At 47.0% G+C, this 7,500-nt stretch overlaps 1 protein-coding gene across 4 annotated transcripts in view; it reads left to right on the top strand.

Moving 5' to 3' along the window:
• Positions 1-7,500, top strand: part of Rgl (Ral guanine nucleotide dissociation stimulator-like) — a 235,468-nt gene that overhangs the window by 88,428 nt on the left and 139,540 nt on the right. The gene's annotated exons all lie outside the window — the stretch shown is intronic.

Raw genomic sequence — 7,500 nt, 5'->3', positions numbered from 1 at the left:
GGGAACAGAACTTTTCTCCCATTATTTTTTTATTTGTGTATTTTTTATTTTTTATTCTTCTTCGCTTAAGACGCGTTGTTGAGTTGGTGAAAATAGCTTCATGTGATACGTTGGGTTTACTCTCCTGACAAACGCATAATGTCCTCCTTCGTGCTGCGTGTGTTACGTGCCCCCAGGCAGCACGTGTCATGCTGTCGTCGTCAGCGTACGTCGAGGGCGACCCCCCTCTCCCACGTCCCTTCGCGTCCACCTGCTGCAGGAACAAGACTTCCCTGAAGAACTTGAGGAGCATCACTTGATGGGTTTCGTGGATGTCCTTTCTCACGTGCCAGCTGTTCTTTGTTAGGACTCCCGGATCCTCACGTCCCTCCCCCTCCTCCTCCCCCTCCCTCCCCCTACCTCCTCCCTCCTCCCCCCTCACTCACTCTTCCTCATTCCTCACCCTCTCCATGTTCCCCCTCACCTCTCTTCCATACTCCCCTCCTCTCCTTTACCATCTCCTTCCTTCTCCCTTCCACCTCCTTACCTCTTCCCCCTCCCCTTCTCCTCCTTCTCCTCTCTTTTCCTCTTCCCCCTTCCCGCCCACTCTCCTTTCCCCCCCTCTTCCCCCCTCTTTGTTGACATCTCTCGTCCATTTCTCCTCTCCCCTTCCCCTGTTCCTCCTGTGTTCTTTTTCGTTTCCTTTCCTCTCCTGCTATATTTTATTTACCCCTTCCTTTCCTTTCCCTCCCTTTTGTTTGTCCTTCAGTCCCCTTCCCTCCACTTTTCTTTCCCCTCCCTTCCCTTTCCCCTTCCCTTCTCTTCCCTTCCCTTCCCTCCCCTATACTTCCGCCCCCATCCCTTCCATTCCTTCCCCTTCCCCTTCCCCTTCTCCCTCCTTTCCCTTCCTTTTTACCTTTCCTTCCCTTGCCTTCCCCTCCTCATTCGTTTTTTTTCCAACAGCCGGAACGAGTGTCATTGTCAGAACTGTTGACATGTCACGTGCTTGTTGGAGACATCACACAGTGTGGTGTCATACGTTGCGTACCTGATGGGAACGTCGATATTTTCTTCGTGTTTTGGTGTCGCCTTTTTTTTTTTTTTTTTTTTTTTGGGGGGGGGGGTCAGCGTGGGCTCCAGACGAAGAGGACCCCCCGAAAGCGTCGTAATACTTTGACGTCATGATGTGTATTCCTTAGCCTGCAGCGTTTCCCAACCTTTTCCGACCATAGCACCCCCTGTTGTGTCTAAGCAGTCCAGCAACCCTATCTTGTTATTAGAAGGATAAAAGAAAGTGAAGTGTACTGCTTGATGATTTATTTTCTTGATTCCTTAGAACCGAAACAAATTGACAATATTGTTTGTAGAAGAAATAAGAACACCCTAGAAAAATAAAATAATATGGAAGAAGTCAAATATGCACAACTAGCTAATCAATGATACATATATCAATATTATTTTTGTGTGCATCATTTCCCAGCACCCCCGTATAATTGATTTCAGCACCTCCAGGTTGGGAAACACTGCCTTAGAGGAATAAAATCACCTGACGACAACCAAAATAAACACGAATAGAATATAAAAAACAAAGGGTTATGATGGATTAAGGATGAATTTTATTGAAGCGTTTGTTTATTTTTCTCTCTACCGACGTTATTATGAAGCGAATGTGTCTTTTATCGCTTTGGATGTTGTGCCACTGTGACCCAATGTGACCAAAGACCCAAACTGGAAGGGTAAATTCAGCGTTGGTGGACGTGGACATGAGTAAAAAATTTGACCCACTCAGATAATTCATGATATAAAATTCAAATTCTCTGTATGACAATTTGTTTTTATTTATGCAAGGAAATGACCTAACCGTAAGCTTAATGCTACATAAAAAAATATATCACGTACTCGACAAAGGCAATCATATTGACGTTGTTAGAGCTATTAGAGAAGGTTAGATAACTCTATGGTAAATGATGGTAATAAGTAATGGACATGGAACTGCCTTGTGTAGGCCTTATGGTCTCTTGCAGCCTCCTGCAGTCTTATGTTCCTATGTAACTGTAGCGTGGGTGAAAACTTTTGCTCGTGACTGTTTTCGAAACTTTTCCTACCCAAGCACTCTCTCTAGTCAGGTCTAAGCAGTCGAGTACTCCCTAACTAATATCTTATTACTAGAAGGATAAAGGAAAGTGTATGGATGGACATCTTCCTAACACCCCCTAGAATTTATTTCAGCACCCTAAGTTTAGGTTAGGAAACGCTGTAGTCTAAAAGTTCTTAGAAACTTGGAGTGCTAAGATGAACTACAGTAGATGGTGGAGAAGATTTCTCTAGTTTGATGTTTTGGGAATGCTTCATGAATAAGGCGATGTATACGTAATAAGGTGTATTTCCAAACCCATACGCAAGAGTAAAACACGTCTTACACGATTAACATTATTGCGCAATATTTCATATTGTACAATATTATTTGCGGTGTAGGGATGGTGTTTGATGCGTTCATTATCTTGTGTCATTTTTTGATGTCTTCAATATATTGTGTCATTCTTCAGTAACCCCCATACACCGTCAGAAATATTGGACAGTTCGGAATATTGTGCAATAATATTGATCGCGTACAATTCGGAATATTGTGCAATAATGTTGATCGCGTAGAGTGCTTTAATGAGTGCTTTCTAAAAGACTGCATTCTGTTTTGGCATAATCTCTTGACGTAACTCTGATTAATTAAAACTGTTTTAGAAAGGCGGTGGAATTTGACAACATTGTGACGCAAAATGGCCTAAACAAGGATCCAAAATTCATTGAATACCTTTCGATAATCTTACATTTACGGTATCTTTTGAATGTCATGCTTTTACATACGAAATTGATATACAAAATCAGCAATGTAGATCTTGTAGCATTAGTTTTCTGTATCCAATGTGTATTATGTTTGAGCGAGGCTATAATGTAGTACAAGGGCTGTATTGGTGGAATTTGAAGAAGTCTTTAATTCCGTACATGCACACAGCGGGAATGGACTAGGCCATGATTGTAGGCCACGTATTGTGCACACACACACACACACACACACACACACACACACACACACACACACACACACACACACACACACACACACACACACACACCACACATACATACACCCCACACACACACGACTCGTGGCACAATTGGTAGAGTTCCAGGCTATCACTACGGTGCTCCAGGTTCGAATCCCGCCCAGGGCTGAAATAGTTTCAGTATCGCTGCGCTGCGGGTCGTTACTCTAACTCAAGTGAGCGGGGAGTTGTGTGTGTGTATGTGTGTGTGTGCGTGTGCGTGTGCGTGTGCGTGTAAGGTCACAGCATTACCCATAGATCGGTCATATATGAGCTCTGAGCTCTCACCCGGGAGGGAAGTAGCTGTCGATCACGAGTCCAACACGTCATCCAAGACCATGGTGAATCACACATGCTCTTGCACGTGCATGCACACACACACGCACACACATACACGCACACACACACGCACGTACACACACACACATACACACACACACACACACACACACACACACACACACACACACACACACACACACACCCAAAACATCCATCCATTCTCTCTCTCTCTCGTGTGTGTGTTTGTGTGTTTGTATAAACTCTGTCAGTGTGTCTGTCTGTCTTTCCACTACGTCTCCTAACGGCATCGCGATCATCATCCCCACGCGTCATTAGGTCTTGAGCAATACGAGTAATAGATCGCCTGCTGAGGCTGAGCAGGTGATGGGAGAGAGAGAGAGAGAGAGAGAGAGAGAGAGAGAGAGAGAGAGAGAGAGAGGAGAGAGCGGGGAGGCAAGGAGCCACTCGAGCACCGCCCTCGAGTCGCCACTGCCAACGCCGCTGCCCGGGTAAAGACCCCAACGCCCCCAGGCCTTCTTGGACCCCACACCAGCGTCCCACCACCTCCCACCCGCCCACCCACCCAGCGACTTGATGAGGGTGAGGGTGACCCCCAAAGATGGAAGCGGGTGCGTTGGACCTCGGGAGTGAGAGGTTCTTGTCCAGTTCGCCTGGATGACGCATTCTTTAGTCGTCGTCGTCGTCGTCGTCATCGTCGTCGTCATCGTCGGCGGCCAATGCAGTCTGGGTGCGTCAGCGCAAGCGTAAACGCACTGGTGGCCAAACGGGCTGTTTGTTATTGTGTGTGTAACGTGCCTGCAGGCTGGCGGGAGGGAGAGGGAGGGAGGAAGGGAAGGAGGGAGAGGGAGGGAGGGAGAGAGGGAGCACGACCCACCTGCCCAATTTGGGAAGTTCGTCATAATCACTGGCGATCTTGCGGGATGATCTCCGTCACTGTGGATGATATATCCTGTCAAAGACCAAAAGGTCTCCCACTAAGACACTGTTCCGGGGATTTTGTTCTGTGTGGAGGTGAGCTGAGCAGGTGGATGGGGGGATGGGGGGCAGAGTTAAACCCCTTTGGGTGGATTTAAGAAGGAAACTGGTTTACCAATAGAATGGTTAATGAACGGAATAGGTTTAGTAATCATGTACTGAGCGCTGAATCTATCGATTGTTTTAAAAGAAGGTGGTCATGGACATGGAACTGCCTACTGTAGACCATATGGTCTTTTGCAGTCTCCTTCATTCTCATGTTAATGTCAGGCTATATTTGTTAGAAGGTTAGGGTTGTTTGGTTAAGATTCTTTACATGGTTTACTTAACTTGCGAAGACGAGCGACTGGCCGATTTGAGGTTTAACATCCTCAGTTCGGCGACGGACTTGATATATTTTATTCAGGCGGAGACCAAGCGATTTTATTCAGGTGAGGGGTGGGGGCGACCCTAGGGCTCAGGGGGTCTCGACCGCTCAAAGCCCTGTTCATCGCTGAGCCCGCACCTTCTCAGCTGAATAAAATCATTTGGTCTTTGACTAAACGAAAGCAATGAAGTACGACACCAACATGATCTTGGATCACGTGTTGGACTTGTGATCGACAGCTGTTTCCCACCCGGAGGAGAGCTCAGAGATTATATATGGGTATATGTGAGTGTGTGTGTGTTTGTGTGTGTGTGTGTGTGTGTGTGTGTGTGTGTGTGCGCGCGCGTGCGTGTGTGTGTGCGGGCTTGTGACGTGGTCAGGGAACTCACAGGGATGAATAAAATCACCTGGCGGCATCCAGAAAGGACCATACGGTACGGGAGGCTTCCGCGAACGATCCTGTGAGCGGGGTTGGAGGCGGGAGCTGAAGTCCAGCGGGCGGGCAGGCAGGCAGGCAAGCAGGCGGCGACCAATCCTCCCTGACCTCCTTGTGACCAGCCAGACAGGAGTCGGTAATCCAGGACACGCACACAGGCACACATGCAAGCACATGTACACACGGTCGCACGCGCGCACTCATACGTGCATGCTTACGCGCGTACACACACACACACACACACAGATACACATACACACACACACACACACACACACACACACACACACACACACACACACACACACAGATACATATACACACACACAGTCACACAATGTATATGTGTGTGTGTGTATATATATATATGCTAATAAGAACACGGGTACGTGTGTTCACTTATGCAAAGTAGACCACTTGGAAAAAGAAACTAACGAAGCAGAGCGCTTTCGTATATTACATCTTCAGTGCAACAAGCACTGAAGATGTAATATACGAAAGCGCTTTGCTTCGTTAGTTTCTTTTTCCAAGTGGTCTACTTTGCATATATATATATATATATATATTGTGTGTGTATGTGTGTGCATTAGACAGGGTGTATAGACAGTCGCACAGTGACTGGGGACAGCCCACTGCATGATTCCCGTAAGAACTTATGTTGTCACTCAGAATAACTCCCCCAAGAAGATGTGATGCAACTGGTCAATTTTTGTGTCATTTCTCGGTAGCCGTGGGTATGCCCTTATTCCCCAAAACAACAACACTGAAGCCTGAAGTCCTGTAGGTCCCATTTTCCTTCATTTCTTTCGTGTAAGACTTCACGGAAAACTTGAATCATGTTTTTTGTATTTCGCCGGATCTGTAATGGAGGTGGAGCGAAAGTTTTAGGAAAGTGTGAAGAGGAGTGGAGGATTGTGGCCGGACGCCAGTGAGGCAGCGGACAGGTCCGGTTCAGAGTCCCTTTATACAGAATGGTGCGGAATGACGATAGGACATATATTAGTCACGTGACCCAGGCAGCCATTTTGGGGCCAAATCATTTGCGCTCACGCTTACTGTCTGTTGTTGTAGTTGATTCTTCGAATTATTTGTGCATTCGGACGCACCAACAGCAGCCTTTATATAAGAGAGCTACGACATCTCCGTACACGACGCCATTTTGTGGCCATTCTGCGAAGTTGTCGCAACTCTGTCTAAAGGGAATTAACACCACCGGGCTGCTGTTGTACCTCCGCGGAATGTTTGCCGAAGAGAGCGGACAACCGCGGACGCCGCAGACGCAGCCGCAGCCGCAGCCAGGGTGACCAGATTTCTCAAGCGGGAATATGCTAGATATCAGCTGAAATTGTGCTAAATTGGCCAAAACAATGCTAATGTTTTTCTCTTCCTCTTAGTACATTCGGTTCATGTTATATATTTCATTGATATAGTGCTATATCTTGGGAAAATATGCCAAACTTAGCATAATTATGCTAAATATGGTCACCCTGGCCGCAGCTCGGCGGCTACCCAGGGTTGCCAACGGTGTGGAGTAATTACACCACCTCCCGGGCTTAGTAAACCGTTTAAAGTACAGTTGGCATTACTGACTACGGGCGGGCCTTTCTTTGCCGCGTGCAGCGCAAGTCTGTAGAGGAGAAGGCGGCGGTTAACCCATTCAACTCCGATGACAAGATGTCTTGTCATTTGGTCAAATAAAACAAAAAATCATAAAACACCAAAATGTTTGATCAAACACCAGAAAAATATGACGTCAATCCTCGCTTCGCTCGCAGCGAAGCGAGGACTGACGTCCTATTTTTCTGGTGTTTGATCAAACATTTTGGTGTTTTATGATTTTTTGTTTTATTTGACCAAATGACAAGACATCTTGTCATCGGAGTTGAATGGGTTAACGCTTGGATTGATTGAGAGTTTGCGTCTTGTAACGTGAAGGTCAACCAGTCAGCCGAGCAGATGATTAATCTATTAGCTGACGGTCAGCCGGCCACAGGATGATCTGAATTTCAGCTTGATGATACTATCTTGCGTAGGTTTCAGGTTCTTTGCGACGCGCGCACACACACACACACACACACACACACACACACACACACACACACACACCTCGTGGCGCAGTTGGTAGAATTCCCGGCTGCCACCACGGCGGTTCTTGTTCGAATCCCGCCCAGGGCTGAAATAATTTCAGTATCGCTGCGCTGCGGGTCGTTATTCCAACTCGTGGGCGGGGAGTTGGGTGTGTGTGTGCGTGCGTGTAAGGTCACAGCATTACCCATAGATCGGTCATATATGAGCTCTGAGCTCTCTTCCGGGAGGGAAATAGCTGTCGATCACGAGTCCAA

The sequence above is a fragment of the Oratosquilla oratoria genome, chromosome 5 (assembly GCF_046742065.1).
Source record: "Oratosquilla oratoria isolate Oo_2021 chromosome 5, ASM4674206v1, whole genome shotgun sequence".
NCBI lineage: Eukaryota > Metazoa > Arthropoda > Malacostraca > Stomatopoda > Squillidae > Oratosquilla > Oratosquilla oratoria.
The sequence above is the reverse complement of the archived record's forward strand: the minus strand, read 5'-3'. Positions and strand labels throughout refer to the sequence as shown.